Source organism: Mustela nivalis (assembly GCF_964662115.1).
Source record: "Mustela nivalis genome assembly, chromosome: 11".
Taxonomy (NCBI): domain Eukaryota; kingdom Metazoa; phylum Chordata; class Mammalia; order Carnivora; family Mustelidae; genus Mustela; species Mustela nivalis.
In genome coordinates this window covers 49,747,273-49,763,982 of record NC_139030.1, presented here as the reverse complement: position 1 = coordinate 49,763,982, position 16,710 = coordinate 49,747,273, and the positions used below count along the sequence as shown (strand labels likewise).

Sequence of the window (16,710 nt, the reverse complement as noted above, 5' to 3'; positions counted from 1 at the left end):
ATAAAATGAACAAAAGGAATGCAATCATCATTCAATGAAAAACTTTGGTTATTTTGATAGATGCAGAAAAGGTATCAATAAGAAGCAACATCCATTACTGATTTCTAAAACCTAATAAATTTAGAGAAATCATTATCTGGCACTCTAATGAATAGATTTTGGGTAACGATCAGCAATGAATACTAAAACCATTAACTGAAATATTGGCAAAGGTTCAATATCTAGTATTACAAAGTACTGCAAAGATGTAGAGGGAAAACATTATATAAAGTCATTCTATCTCCTTAAGTTCTTCTTGGCTCTCACCATTTCTCACACTTTCCTTGTTTTCGATGACCTTGACAGTTTTGAGGAGTGCAATTATTTTGTAGAATGTCCCCTAAAATGGAACTTATCTGATACTTTTCTCTAGATTTTTCTCAGGATTAGACAGGGACTGTGTATTTTAGGAGGGAAAACCACAGAGATAAAGTACCCTTCTCATTACATTTTATCAAATGTTATTATCAACATAATAGTGCCAATCAACATGATTTATAAAAAATAAATTTTACAAAATAAACTCATTATGAAGAATTAGAGTGAGAAGCATTATTTCATTACGCAATTTAGGAGGTCAGTAAAATTTTTTAAAAAATACATCAACTAGATTCAAAATTCTTATTTAACAACAAATTTTTTTCACTATAGCAGTATTACATTCAGAGAATGCAACATTCATAGGTTATATCACTTTTGAAATTTTAGCCCAAAATTTGTTTTTCAAAAGGAAAAGAAAGAAATACTTTCATAATGAGAAAATAAAATTTTAACAATAGTTGTAATATTACATCTGTTAATTTTTAGATAAGACTTTAAAAAAAAAATTCAGTATTCAATGGTTTTTTTCCTGGCTTAGTTCTTCATTTAAAAATGTTTCTTTCTGGGATGCCTGGGTGACTCAGTGGGTTAAAACCTCTGCCTTCAGCTCAGGTCCTGGTCCCAGGGTCCTGGGATTGAGCCCTACATCAGGCTCTCTGCTCAGCGGGGAGCCTGCTTCCTCCTCTCCGCCTGCCTCTCTGCCTACTTGTGATCTCTCTGTGTGTCAAATAAATAAATAAAATCTTTTTAAAAAATGTTTCTTTCCACTGGTGTGCAAATATTTGGCAGCACTTAGAGGCCAGTTGTGTAGTGTCTTGTCCATGAACTTCAGAGTTTCACAGATCCTGTGACTTTACTCCATGTTGTTGTATATGTTTTTTAACCTCTCTCCAGGCCCTGAATTCTCCATCATTCTAGTCAATGATGGTGATAAAATCTTCCTTGGAGGACTAGTGTGAAAATGACATGAAACTGTGTTTGCACATCAGCTGACACAAAAGGAGAAGACGGCTAACATTCCTTTTGGTCTTCAAGCCTAGTCCCCCTACCACTCCCATGGGGGTCACTTGCAGTAAGCCACTCTCTATTAGAAAGGAGAGTGATGATCAACCAACATACATACTCTCTTCATTTTCCCTCTCTGTGCCCTCAACAATTCTGTACAGTTGTTTTCACATTGGGTTTGCTTACATTTCACTTCTTTATAAATGCAATGATTGTTGGGATATCTATTTTACTATTTAAGAGTAATATTCTCAAACACCAAAATTCATGCATAGCATGGATTTCCACCCTTGTGGCATTGACAGTGCCCTTCAGCCAAAGACCACTGGGAACACAACTGTAGTGGAACAACCTGGATTTATTACTTAATTGCAGTAGAGGAGAACACCCAGTGGGGACTATGGGGGTCTCAGTTAGAAGGTGTTAGGAAGAAACTATTACAGAACTTGGGTTTCAGTTGTGTGTTTTGTGAGAGGATCCAAGAAAGCCAGGGTTTGCTCCAGATTGGATGCTGTCGGAAAGTCAGAGCAATTTCATGATTGGGTGCAGAAATAGTCACTCATAGCAAGAGAAAGGGATGTTTGATATTTTTGAAGGTTGCACAATGACCTTCTTTTTGCCTGTGTTTGGGAAAAATTATGGACTTGTCTTTGTTTCATTTTTATCCTGGTTTCAGACTGAGTTTGTCTGAGGTTGATGGGATGGTTAATTTCATGTATCATTTTGAGTGAACTAAGGGATGCCCAGATAGCTGGTAAAGCATTATTTCTGGGAATGTCCGTGATGGTGTTTACAGAAAAGATTAGCATTTGAATCTGTAGACTGCCCTGACCAGTGCAGATGGGCATTATTGATTCAGTCCTTTGAAGGCCTGAATGGGGCAAAGAGGCAGAGAAACTAAAGAGACATTTTTTCTAAAGAAGACATCCAAATGGCCAACAGGTACATGAAAAGATGCTCAACATCACTAATCATCAGGAAAACGCATATCCAAACCATAATGACATATCACCTCACATCTGTTAGAAGGGCTATCACTAAAAAGACACAAAATAACCAGTACCGATAACCATTTGGAGAGAAGGGAACCCTCGTGCCCTGTTGATGGGAATATAAACTGGTTTAGCCACTATGGAAACCACTATGCAGGTTCCTTAAGAAATAAAATACAAGGGTGCCGGGGTGGCTCAGTCAATTAAGCGCTGGCCCAGGTCATGATCTTGGGATCCTGGGATTGAGTCCACATCAGGCTACCTGCTTGGCGGGGAGTCAGTCGGCTTCTTCCTCTCTTTGTGCTCTGCCCCTGCTTGTGCATTCTCTCTTTCTTTCCTTCTCTTTCTCTCTCAAAGAAATAAATAAAATCTTAAAAAAAAAAATACAGCTATCATATGATCCAGCAATCCCACTTCTGAGTATATACCCAAAGGAAATTAAAATAGGATTTTGAAGAGATACCTGTACTCCTGTGTTTATTGCAGCATTATTCACCATAGCCAAGATAGAGAAACAACGTAAGTGCCCATCAATGGATGAATGGATAAAAAAGATGTGGCATAGTGTGTTTGGGTGGCTCAGTTGGCTGAGTGACTGCCTTTATTCAGCTCAGGTCATGATCCTGGGGTCCCAGGATGAAGTCTCACATCGGGCTCCCTGCTCAAGGGGAGTCTCCTTCTCTCTCTGACTCTCCCCGCTCTTATGTTCTCTCTCTCACTCTTTCTCTCAAATAACTAAAATCTTAAAAAAAAAAAAAAAAAGATGTGGCATATATATATATATACACACACATATATAGAATAAATAAAAAACTACATATGTGTATGTGTATGTACACACAATGGAATATTATTCAGCCATAAGAAAGAAGGAAATCCTGCCACTTGTGACAACATAGATGGACCTTGAGGACATTATTTTTAATAAGATAAGCCAGACAGAGAAAGACAAACATGATATGATGTTGCCTATATGTGGAATCTTAAAAAGCTGAACTCATAGAAATAGTAGAATGGAGGTTACCAGAGGCTGAGGGGTGGAGGGACTGGGGAGACATTAAAGGATACAGACTTGCAACTAGAAGATGAGTATGTTCTGGAGATCTAAAGCACAACAGAGTGATTATAGTCAACAGTACCATATTGCATACTCCAAAATTGCTAAGAGGTTGTATCTTAAATGGTCTTACCACAAAAAAGAAATGATAATTGTGTGACATGATAGAGGTGTTAGCTAAAGCTCTGGTGGTGACCATACTGCCATATATGAGCGTATCAGAGCAGCAAGTTGTACACCTTCAACTTCCACAATGTCATATGTCAAACACATCTGGGTAAAAAATTAATTTTTTTGAAGTCAGGAAAGGATGAATTTGCTTTTTTACTTTAGGAAGGTAATGCATCCTTTCCTGCCCTTGGACATCAGAACTACTGGTTCCCACCCCTTCAGTTGGTTGCTCAGTCAGAAACTGAAGCTAGTTCCCTTATCTCTGCCCAGCTCAGAAATGGCAGTGACGACTTTTGAGGGCCATGGTGTTGGAAAAGTTCATGACTTGCATGTATCCACAAAGACAGTGGCAGTTTTATAATGTTGAGTCTGGGAAAGGACAACGAGATACCAAAATCACTAGAATGAATAAGCAAAAGCCTTGCCTATGATATTTTCCAGGAAAGGCGATATTTCCAGAATTGGATGTTAGATGGATTACCTCATATCATTTAAGCATAGAATGAAATTCTGGTATATCACTAGACCATGCTTTCTTCCCCAGTTTAGTTCCCTTTTTATTAGATGAGATTCTGGGAAACATAGCAGATGCTAGAGAGTACCTCTGATAGTTTCTGAAACCCTGGGAACATAGTGGGAATCTAGTTTTCGGTGGTCAACAGGTTTGTTTCACAGGGTCACAAGAGTGTGTCTCCTCTTCACCTGGTACATTCCACGATTTAAGCGTACTCTGGTGTGTTGTCACATTTTTTCCCCATCAATATTAGCAGATGTAATGTCATCTAATTCTACTCTCTCAGCTGTTATCTATAGTACCGAAGCTAACAATTTTGCTCTTGAGCTTCCTAAAGTGTGTGAAGGTTTCTTGGATATCACACATTGCAGGAAGCTTTAATTAAGGTTTCCTAACAATTTACAATAACACAATTTTACTTTAACCACACAAAAGAACTCAGAATTGAAAATGAGGTACCATGCTATTTCCTTTTCACTCTGCCTTTTCATAAAGTAAATGATTTTAATCTCCTAAAAGTCTCTTTGGACACAAACTGAGAATTTTAAAATCTTCCAGGAAGATGGTCTTCCAATAAATTTAGAAAATCTAGGGAGTCAAAAGTCACAAATCAAGATTCCTAAGCACTGGCTGGCAGACTTTGGCCACCTAATTGTGGAACCCCCAAGAATTTTTAATTGTCCATGCTGGATCTACTGTCCCTCTCTGCTAAATGACGTGTGGTCTGTGTGCAGACTATATGTACTTCTGTTTAACTATCCAGGGTTGAAGTTTTCTTTTCTTTGATAAGATGTGTAATCTTATCAACACAGAGGAGAGTCTCCTGACCTTTACTGGTAGACACATCACAGACAATTCTACTTTAGAACACTAGCAACAATATTCTGGATGACCACTGCTGGGGAGGAGAGAGAGAAGACAGAAAGTAACACCTGGATGGGTTGCCTGACAGAACCTAGGACACTGACAAACCTCAGAAAGGAAATAAATAAGCACTGCCCTAGGGGGTTAAGGCTGTCAAAACTAGATGAGATAAAGTTCTATAAGCTATGTCAGGGACAACCCAAAAATCCAAAGAATACAAAATGTCAGTGCCCACCACGGATCATTGCATCAAGGTTGCTAAGTGTGACGTCAAGATTCCAGTCTGACTATTGATCCTGCAGGAGAACTGAAAAAGAGAAAGGGAAAGAATGACAGAAAGGCATGCAGGCAGGCAGGCAGGCAGGAAGGAAGGAGGGAAGGGGAAGGGAGGGGGGGAGAGTGGGAGGGAGGGCAGAAGGGAGGAAGGGAGGGGAGAGAAAGAAAGAAGAGAGAAAAGCAACAGGTCAGGGGTGAAAATAGTTCTCCTAGAAGCTGGAATTCTTCCAGGGTGAAGATATAACTATAATAGAAGCATTCGGCCCACTGCATTTTTTATAAATAAAGCTTTATTGGAACACAATTATGGCCATTAGTTTTAATGTTGTCTTTGGCTGTTCTTGTGCTACACTCAAAGAGTTAAGGAATTGTGACAGACTATACTTACAACCCCCCATCCACCCACCAACTCTTAAACCATTTACTTTCTAGCCTTCTGCAGAAAATATTTGCTGACTCCTGTATTACGAGGTCAGTTCAGGAGAGCCTGGTGCCTGGGTAGAAATATTGCCTGATTTACCCAACCTAAAAATCGTACAGAGCCCCAGCCCTCCTACCTGCCCTATCCTCATGGAACTTACATTGTGGCAGGGAAGGCAGGTGCCACATAAGAGATGACAAGCATGTGACTGTGAGTGAAGAGGAAGCATGGGCATCTCCTAGACCCTCCAGCAGAGGTCCTGTCCTGGTCTAGAGAGTACAGAGAGACCCTGGAGCCAGAGCATTTTCAGGGTGGGACATAGGAGATGAGAGTGACTTAGCCAAGGAAACAGGAGACAAAAAAGCATCCCTGGCAGGGAAGAGCACATGAAAAGGCCCAGATCCAAGAGAGAGCACATAGGCTCAAGGACAGAAGAATGTCCAGTGAGTGTGAAGGAAAGTGGATGGACATCTCGGAAGGACATGGCTGCTGGATTCTTCTGGGCCTCATCTTTAAAACTGAGGACTTGGGACCTTACCCCAATGGCAAGGGAACTAAGAAAGAATTTTAGGCAAGATAAAGATACGGCCATTTTATACTTGTTTAAAAATGGCAACACTCTTCAGGCATGGAATTTGAGAGCCCCCACCCAGAGGGACTAGGAAATCAGTTGGGAAGGACAAACATTTTGCCAGGCCAGGCAACGGGCACCCTTGTTCAACAGGGCACAGACCACACAGTTCATCCCCAGACAGATAGGCCATTGGTGCCGAGGCTCCTGTCGCTTTTGGCTCTTGTCCCTTCTCTACTCATCAGGTTTTCAATTGTCTCTGTGGAGATTTGTTCTGCTTTCCAATTCATTTTCTCCCGAATACTACCTTTAAAACATGTTGGACCTTGCTTCATCTGAATTTAGAAGGAAGAGCCTGGGGTTTTCCTACCTCCAGGCCAAGGTAATAAGGAGGATCTAAATGCCCTAACGGTCAGTGAGGAGCTGGAGGGACAGGGAGGGGTACAAGGCCAGGCTCACGGAGTGCAATGTTCTTCATTCCACTGCACAGCCCACTGTGAATATTCTCCTTGGCATTTCTCTTATGAGGCCTTTCCCTTCGTAGAAGCTCTCCAGGCCTCCAGGACCACACATTCCCCTTCCCTGAGCTGCTCAGGGAGAAATGCAGAATGGCTCCTGGTCCTCTGGAATTTGAAAGTTGTCTTTTCAGCCACAAATTCTGATTTATTTTTTTTTTTAAGCCCTGAAAATGCCTTTCAACTGCTGACATGCAGAAATGTAGATAGTGCACTTTTGATATTATTAAACGCAGCAAATGATTGGCTTTTCCCAAGGATCATGAAAAGAAAGATTAGTTTACACTAAGAAGCAAGAAAAATAGAAAAATACTGCCTTGTAGATAAGCAGGTTGTGGCGTGATGGTGTGAGTCAACAATGTGGAAGATAGGCTAGGATAGAAATGAGGCCCCTTTAGCCTGAGGGCTGCAGCTGATGACAAGGGAATGAAATGAAATGGAGGACTAAAGAATTGCTCTCAAACAAGAGTTTAAGGTCAACATTACCCCCAGCCTATCTTGGTCTCTACATGCATAGCTCTCCCATCTGCTCAAAGCAACACACAAACCCTAACACTTGATTCTTGCAATGGAACTTGGGCATTTTTTGTTTTTTTCTTTTTTTTTTTAGCAATTTCAGTGTCCTTTAAAACTATGGAATGAGCAGGGTTGTTGTTGTTGTTGTTGTTGTTGTTGTTTTCCCTACATTACTTCTTAATCTATTTCCAGCAACCTTCAGCAAATATTTGACACCTTTACTGTTAGTGGGAGGACACATAAATTATTCAAGGGGCTTACGACCAAGTAGGGGGCAGGGCATGTAAACAGTAACTCCCAGGCAGGGAAATGGAATCTCAGAGAAAATAACAGAAGGTTACAGAGCAGAGGAAAGAGGGGCTGAGGTGGGGGGTGTTGCTGCATAGAGAAAGAACTTGTATTAAACAAGACCCTGTAAATAAGTTAATGCTTTACAAGTTTAATGATAACCGCCATTAGATCCCAATATTAAGAGTTTGGGATGCAGTCATTATAATTTGTCTCTAATATGTCTAGTAAGCTAGCCTTCCCTCAAAACACTTGGAAATACCACACTTTATTCCCAGGCATCATTCGATATTTGACCAATGTGTTCAAATTATCAGCAACATGCGATTTCTACTAGCTAGGGAAACCTAAAAAGGGAAATTAGATTCTAGAAACCAACCTTTCTCCCTCTAGCCATGCATCCGAAGCTCATATTTTTTAGTATCTTAATTACTGAAAACTGGGAGAATGACGAAATGAGCATGGTGTTGGAGAAAAGAGAAAGCTGGTAGAGTTCTCTAATAAATCAGCACCAGCTTTCTGGGATGCGATTTGTGGTGATCTGTGCAAACAGCATTGTGCTTTCATAAAACCAAGATTTAAAAGTTCACTAGCATTTTTACTTTGGGCAGATTATTCAATCCATTCACCCATTTGCACCACACACCCCGTACACCACACTCACATTCTCAAGAGAGTTGATGCATAAAGTTATAAATGAAACAGTGACCAAGAGCCATCTCTGTTGTACATCCTGTTATGAAATTATCAATGTATTCTGCAAGTTCCTATCCAAGCATTACAGTATTGCTTATAGCATGACAAGAGGACAGCCTTTAGTAAATCAGAAACACAACACCCCCCAGAGTAGAAGCCAGAAGCCATGGACTTGAAGAACGTAGTCCTCAAATATTCTAGACAGTAGAAGTCACTTACCTATGAGCGTCAACTTGAGAAAGCCAGAGAACAAGAGACTCTACTGTGGAGAGTCAAAGAGTTTTACCACTCTTTCCAACTTCAGTTTTCATCATTATAAAACACTGAACAGAATTCAGGCTTTTTTGAAAACATTATCTATTTGCTGACGGGTCAATGCCCTGAAGGCCAGGCGAAGCACAGTTCAGTGACATCTGTGGAAAGGTTGAGCACACTGGAAACAATAACCTCAGATCCAGAGTATGCTTGAGAAGCCATCTGAGGGTGCCACCAGGCATCAGAAAGTGAGGATTCCCTTGAAAGGAGACTGTGGCACCACCCCCGCCCCACAAGAGCACTGTGATTGTGGCTTGGTCCTCCTCTTCCGTTCATAGGTCTTGGTCCGAAGAAGTTACTTGAAAACCTAACAAGCCAATACCAAAAAACCTTGAAACTTTTCCCCTCAATCTGAAAGATTACTCTTGGAAATTCCTTACGTGGCAGGCCCCTGATATTCCTGCCCTAGCCCCAGAGCTATGTGAAGATAGATAACCTGGAAGAACTCCTGAACCAGCCTTTTGCTCAAAACTCTGTGCGCTCACATGACCCTTGCACCCTGGCCTCCACAGTCAACGACCTCAGGCTCTACCCACCAGAGGAAGCCTTGTGTAAGGAGAGAGAAATGATTTTTTAAAAGGTATTTAAACCTTTTCGTTTAACCTGTTCATTTAAGAACAGAAATCCAAGTCAAATAAATTCATAGAGCTTCTCCCATGCCTTTGTGCGGTTTGGATCTGTTCCTATCCCTTCTTGCAAATTCTTCCCATTTTCTCAAATGCTTTTATTTTTTCTTTCTCTGCCTGAGTTAATCCTTTGCTAAGTGTGTCTCACTCTGGCCTTCAGCAATGAATAATGATAGCCAATGGTGGTCAAGCCCTTGTTGGCTCAGTTGAAGAGTTTCATTTGTACCCCCTTATTTGGATTTCTCAATATGCATAGGGGTTAGATGCTCTCATCATCATCCCCATTGTATCCTGGAGGGGACAGAAGCACGGAGAGGTCTTACAACTAAGGGGTAGAGCCTATGCTCCTAACCACTCTCTGCTAACCTTTCACCCACACTCTAAAATGCAGGTGGGCCAGTGCTTCTCCATTTACAGAAAGGAAGCTCAAATAATAAGATCAAGTTTTCTCAACTTCAAGTTTTCCAGTCATGACCTTTTTTAAAATTCAGCATCCACAGGGTGCTCAGTTGGTTAAGTGCCTGCCTTCAGCTCAGGTCATGGTCCCAGGATCCTGGGATCCAACCAGGCATCGGGCTCCCTGCTCAGTTTGGAGTCTGCTTCTACCTCTTCCTCTGCCCCTCCTTCCTGCTTGTGCTCTCTCTCATTCTCTCACTTTCTTTCAAATAAAGTAATTAAAAATCTTAAAAAAAAAAATTCAGCAGGGGCACCTGGGTGACTCAGTGGTTGAGCAGCTGCCTTTAGCTCAGGTCATGATCCCAGGCTCCTGGTATCAAGCCCCATATCAGGCTCCCTCTCCTACTTTCCCTGCATGTTCTATCTCTCACTGCCTCTCTCTGTCAAATAAATAAATAAAATCTTTAAAAAAAAATTCAGCATCCACTACTGTTTATCTCTACTGGAATCCATATATATGATGATTTATAATTTAGCCCCAAATTTTGTATGTTATTATATGTATATGTTAAATTTTCCATATGTTGAGGTCAGCAAACATAAGCAAGATTTATAAATGTTCCCCTCTCCGAGCTGGTTTGCGAAGCCCTGGGACAGGTTGACTTCTGAGGCAACACAAATGTAGTAATACTGGGTTTGGCACTGGTTAGGACCCAGGAAAAAGAAATTTGCTCTACACAAAACCAAAATGACAGCACATCTGTGGGATTATAGCCTTGATAGGGAGAAGAGCCTCTGTAGAATTTTATGACCTTCGTTCTGGTGAAATTGTTGATAACAGTCACAGGATGGAAAGGAGTTGCTCACTCGTCCCAGCGTCCTAAGTTTTCCCCTTGTGTGACATGTAGATGTATGGGAAGATTAAAAAAAGAAAGAGAGGGGGCGCCTGGGTCACTCAGTGGGTTAAAGCCTCTGCCTTTGGCTCAGGTCATGATCCCAGGGTCCTGGGATCGAGCCCCGCATCGGGCTCTCTGCTCAGCGGGAAGCCTGCTTCCTCCTCTCTCTCTCTGCCTGACTCTCAGTCTACTTGTAATCTCTGCCTGTCAAATAAATAAATAAAATCTTTAAAAAGAGAGAGAGAGAGAGAGTTCTAGAGCTAGAAACGATATTGCAGATACCACCTCATCTTGTAGATGCAAAAACTGAGGGCAGAGCAATGACCTGTCCTGAGCCCCATGCAAGTTTAATAACATCTTCCTCTGCTACTTCAACTCTGGCCCCTTGAGCAGCCAGGACAGGATGAATACCAAGTTAACCATTCCTATTGTGTTTCAGCCATAGGTGAGCTTTCTTTATGATCTAGAGTCTAAAAGCAGGTAGAGCTGTGGTGCCTGCTGTCCTCCAGTTAAAACATCAACTGAAACATTTTTGAGGGCTTCTTGTGTGCCAAATACTGCTCTAACCTGGGATACAGTATGAGCAATACTGATGAGAATCCCTGCCCTCAGGAATCCTATATTCTGGTGAGAGTAAGGGCAGACAGATAGTAAACAACAAGCACAACATATGTGCAGATGGTGAGAGATGCTACGGAGAGAAACATTAGAGGAAAGGAATATGATAGGGAGTAAGTGTATGTGTGAATGTGTGTTTGTGAGGCGAGCAGGAGTGCCGCCATTTTAAGTCAGGTGGTTGGAGAAGGTGACGTAGGAGGAATGATCTGAGGTGAGGGAGCAGGCACATGAGGATTTGGAAGAACAGTAAGTGTGAAAGCTCTGGGCAGGGGAGCACCTGTTGTGTTTAAGGAATCACAAGGAAGTCTGTAGAGCTGGAGGAGAGTAAGAGAGAGAACAGTAGTAAATGGTATCATTGTAATGACAGTAGAGCAGTGGTTCCCAAAATGTGATTACTAGACCAGCAGCATCAGCATTAGCTGTTAGAAATATAAATTCTGGGGTCTACCCTAGATGTCCTGAATAAAAACTCTTGGGGTGGTACTCAGCATGCTGAAGTTTGAGAACCACTATCATAAAATCTTAAGAGGACACTTTAGACCAATTTGGACCATGGTTCAAACTCATATTGAAAAATGCCTCAAGGAAGGCCCAAATGAGGAAGATAGAATTCAGCCAACAATAAACTGTTCCCAACATTGTACTAGGGGGAAAAAAACAAAACTATTGAGGATCATTCTGGGCACTGTGGAAGAAACAAAATAAATCAGTATTATTTTCAATACGTGAATCATTCAAACATAAATCATTGAGCATCTTCTATTTGCAAGATGTCATGTCAGATCCTATGCTGCCTGCCCACTTGTACACTTAAGAGTTAGTGTCCTCGAGAATGTATAAATCTTAAAGGGAAGATAAAGCCCCACACAAAAAGCAATTAAGAGGGGCCCCTGGGTGACTCAGTGGGTTAAACCTCTGCCTTCGGCTCAGGTCATGATCTCAGGGTCCTGGGATCCAGCCCCACATTGGGCTCTCTGCTCAGAAGGGAGCCTGCTCCCCAGCCCCTGCTGCCCGCCTGCCTCTCTGCCTACTTGTGATCTCTGTCTGTCAAATAAATAAATAAAATCTTTTAAAATTTTTTAAAAATAAAATAAAAATTTAAAAAAGCAATTAAGAATAAAATAAGGCAGAACAAAATCAAATGTCAAAGCATTCAATGCATCTCTTACATATTTTTTAAAAAATGACACATCAGTGGGGACAAGAATCATTAGGGAAAGAGTCTCTGAGGAGAGGGAATTGGAGTTTCGTCTCGGAGTGTGAGGAACACCCAGTCAGGAATACAGCATGAACAAGGTCATAGAACACACACAGGCAACATTAGGAAGAACCAGATGAGAGAAGAGGCTCAAAAATAGTGAGGGGTTTTGTGTTTGTTTGTTGGCCAACAGTGGCATCTAGGTTTGCTGGGGTAGGTGAAGATAGGCAAAGAAAGGTTTTCAATGCCGGTAAGATGAGTTATAGATAGTGTAAAACCGAAGCTTCAGTCCGGAAGAAGTCTTACCATGTACACCAATGACGGGCTCTTTTGCTTCATTATCACCACCCCAAAGAATCAATATAAATTGTGAAAATCCAGCTTGACACAATATAATTAGCTGTGTTTTGTGACATAAAGATGAGTAGAGAGAAAAATGTCGGCATTAGAGCTTCCTTGGGTAGCTTTCTGTTTCTAAAGCAAGCCATGTGGAAGGATACAGTCTCCATAGTTTAGTTCACTACAAAGGGAGGCAGAATAGACAGTCCAGTGAAAAGAGCATCGGTTTATGGAGTCATGAGAACTGGGCTCATGTCCTGCCTCTGTCACTTACTTGTGATGTGATTTTAGTTAAGGTAATGATACTTACTAATTATTCCCACCTCACATAAAGTTCAACAGTTTTTAATTAAAGAGAAGTTGCTGGCCAGAGAAGGTGCTTGATTTCACAAGTCACTCAGGGACTGGAGGTGACAGAGCCTCTGCTATCCTCAACATGTGACTTTCTAGGTCTTGGACATTGGCATCTAGTCATCCAACAGCAGAAGAGAAAATATGAAGTACTGATTACAGACAGTGTCCACAAGCCAAACCCGGAAGCAGCAGGCATATGCCATTGGCCAGGACTCTTGTTTCTTGGCCCCACCTAACTGCTAAAGAGACTAGGACATGAGGTTTAGCTATGCACCCAGGAGGTGTGGTCAAAAACAAGCCAATCTCAAGAGATGGGCTTTGGAATCACAGTGATTTGAATTCACTTCCCAAACATGTGACATTGGACAGGTTGCTTATTCTCCACCAGCCTCAGCTTCTTCATCAGTAAAATGGAAGTACTAGTAGCATCGTTACATGGTGAGGAAGTCGGCCTGAACTCTCCTGTGCCATAGAGCCTGGGCAAACATGCTGCACCTGGAAAAGAAAGTATTTTGAATGCAGGGGCATCCTTTCACCTAATCCTCAAAGGAATCCTCCAGAAGGAGTGCCTACCACTAGTTGATCTGAAACACCCCCCAACCAAGGATTATGCCCTAAAATGGATAAGTTTCAATTTTGAGTCTGAGATGTCAGTCTATCTGGATGGCACGTGGATATTCACTCCAGACCCAACATGCCTCAAGCTAATAATTAGGTCCCCTCCTTAATTGTACAGCACTGTGAGTCTGGCTGGCTCTGCCCTGAAAAATTCAAGCTTAAGACTTTTTAAATGAACTTTCTCAGTCTCATTCCTTCTAGTCAAAGGTGTCCACAATTGATATTCACAATAAGATATTAATAGCACATATTTTCCCAGAACCCTTCCAAAGAAGTCAATGATATCCAAAAAGAGATGGGCCCTCTGGTTGTGCCCATCAAGAAGTGATTCAGTGTTAGTGTATAGTAGGAACACTGTCAACCAATGACCTGTGCATTTTTCTCTTCCCCTTTCCTTACCCTGTAATTCTTCTCTAGGCAGGTAGTTAGGTGAATTTTGTACAGTTTTTGCCTACCAAAATCTGTATATTCCTACTTTTGTTTTGTAGACATGTAAAAAGGGCTAGAAGAAAAATATAAATGTGATTATCTCTAAGTTATAACAATGTGTGGATGAGTTTTATGTTCTTCATGCTTTCTTGCAGCTTCTACACTGTATACAATGAAAGCAAACTATTTTTAATGTATGATTTATTAAATGAAAAGAATAAAGTATATGACAAAAGTAATGCCTATAAGGATGCTTAATAACATTTATGCTACTAATACTTTTTTAAAGTATATCTGGAGGTTTTGAATGCTCTCCAAATATTAGCTGCGGTTCAGTTGATGCTTTTCTTCCTGAAGGCTCTAGCGTCTGCCAAAAACATGGACCCCCTCATTTGGATATCACAGGCAAAATTTCCGTGGATTTGAAGCCTCTGTGTGCACTGCAGTCCTGGTTTATCCCAACACAGACAAGTCCCATGTGGGGGTATGTGAGGCTCGTACTCATGTGTATGACCCAGTGGTCTTAAATCTAGAAGCAGCCCCATCCTACTCCAGATCTGTGCCCTGGGCCCACTTCTCCCCAAGGCTGACTCTAATCTGAACAGCCTTTGGGTCCCTTTTGGCTCCTCGTACAGTCTGTCCCAACCCCGTGTCGTGGCTGGCTCTGGCTCCTGGGACTCCTCCAGACACCCACTTGTTTGGCCGTTTAGAGTACAGTATTTGGCACATAAAACACTTCATGATGGTCTTCACATCATGCTTCCTTCAATATGGTTATGGAGATAAAAGTTAAACGTAGTGAATTGGGGGGCGCCTGGGTGGCTCAGTGGGTTAATCTGCTGCCTTTGGCTCAGGTCATGATCCCAGGGTCCTGGGATCGAGCCCCGCATCGGGCTCTCTGCTCAGCCGGGAGCCTGCTTCCTTCTCTCTCTCTCTCTGCCTGCCTCTGCCTGCTTGTGATCTCTCTCTGTCAAATAAATAAATAAATCTTAAAAAAAAAAATAGTGAATTGGGCCACCTCAGTATATTTTTAGATGTTTTATGCTGCCCCTATAGAACTAACACCACCAAATGAGACTTTCTCATCACACTCTCAGCAAGTTGTAGCTTACAATTATCTGATGAATTACATTGAAATACACAGCTATTTATCTTCTTTAGCTCTCAGTACTTGGCCAGAATTTCTATATTTGATTCTCTCCCTAATGATGAAAACTGATAAAAAAAAAAAAAAAAAGTAAACTTTATTCATGAGCAGATCTTTCCATACCTTCAAGTGGGCTAATTCTCATCTTCCCCTGAAGACTCATAAAAATTACGAGGGAACATTCGTACCTGGAGAAGGGAGAAGAATAGGTGAAAAAAAAAAAAAAAAAAAAAAACTAAAGAGGAAGAAAATTAGAGACAATCCTGCTATGGAACTTTTGTTACCCAGTGATTGTGCCTATGTCATCAAGTAGTCATTTAAACTGTAAAATGAATTCATTTCTTACTGGAAAGGGACAAGCCTGCTGAGACTCTGGGCAGATTGGGTTTCATGTCTCAGCTTCACCCGGAACACCTCCCTTCTTAAAGTCATGTATCAGTCTTGGAAACTATAGTCAAACATAGGTCATAATGATCTATGCCAAGTGGTTACAAATAATGCGTGTGTGGGAGGGTGTATCTACTACTCCCTAGCTTAATGCAAGGCAATTCATTCTTAAATGCAACATGCCTTGGCAACAAGGAACCAGTTTTACCAAATCAGCCAATCATATCTTTGGACAGCAATCTAATAGCCTCATAAAACCAAAATCCACTTCTTTTTTCAGTACATTTTTCAATCCAGTTAGATGTGGGTAAACTAATATTGTCAGCTTTGAGGAGAAAAATTGAAGATACTTTATTTTTATTGCTCTCTTGCCAGTGGCCGTTCAGAGCTCCCCAGTTCTACTCTTACTAACTCCAGGTGACTCCTGACTACACCTGGAAACTTAGTTTGTGAAATGCTGCTTTAAAGCAGGGAGCTTTCGAGACCTGATTCATTGATTCATTACTTCTCACTGATACTTGTCTAGGCACACATTTGAAAATGTCAAATTTTAAATAATAATGATTAAAAGTGATGAATTAAGGGACCCTGGTCATAAGCATCAAATCTCAAACTAAAGTAGGATAAGATTAAGGACATGAAGCCCAATTACACCTGCGTCTGCCTTTCCTGGAAATGTGGAGGTTGCTGGCATAGTACTAGGGGATCTTCCAGTTCAGGCCAGACCTTCCAGCAGCCCTCATGTCAGAGTCCAGACTTAATCTCTCCCAGGATGTAGACAGTCATGTTTACCTTCAGACCACAGTCCATCCCACATTCGCTGATTTGGCACATCTTCACTTCCTTATTGAGTATGGAAGGGTGGCTGCCTAAGTTCTCAGAAATTTATTTTGGGATTTCCCCTGTCATTTATGGGCATGTACAAATGATAGTCGCTAGTTCCTTTCTCTTCTGGACTGTTACATATGTCTTGATTTTTAGTATAAATGAGTGTGTACGGAATGGTGTGTGTGTGTGTGTGTGTGTGTGCATAAGTGTGCCAAGCAGAGCACAACTCATAACACCTCATAGTATTTCTCTCCAAGTCAGACCTCGAGGAATTATAACTGGTGACCGTGAGGTGGCATATCAAAAAATGAAG

At 41.4% G+C, this 16,710-nt stretch overlaps 1 protein-coding gene and 1 long non-coding RNA gene across 4 annotated transcripts in view; both read right to left on the bottom strand.

The window, feature by feature from the left end:
* Positions 1 to 8,961, bottom strand: part of ABCB11 (ATP binding cassette subfamily B member 11) — a 97,394-nt gene extending 88,433 nt beyond the window's left edge. For 2 of the 3 annotated variants that reach the window (XM_082689246.1, XM_082689245.1), the window contains exon 1: positions 8,466 to 8,960. The gene's annotated coding sequence lies outside the window, so the exon portion shown is untranslated. Of the gene's footprint in view, positions 1 to 8,465 lie in introns of all 3 variants that reach the window. The other variant, XM_082689244.1, reaches the window with a different exon arrangement.
* Positions 8,962 to 13,003: 4,042 nt separating this feature from the next.
* Positions 13,004 to 15,713, bottom strand: LOC309843751. The gene is made up of 3 exons (XR_014300325.1): positions 15,529 to 15,713; positions 15,306 to 15,370; positions 13,004 to 13,483 (listed from the first exon to the last, which is right to left on the bottom strand). It is a non-coding gene; the product is annotated as an uncharacterized lncRNA (long non-coding RNA).
* Positions 15,714 to 16,710: the final 997 nt, after the last annotated feature.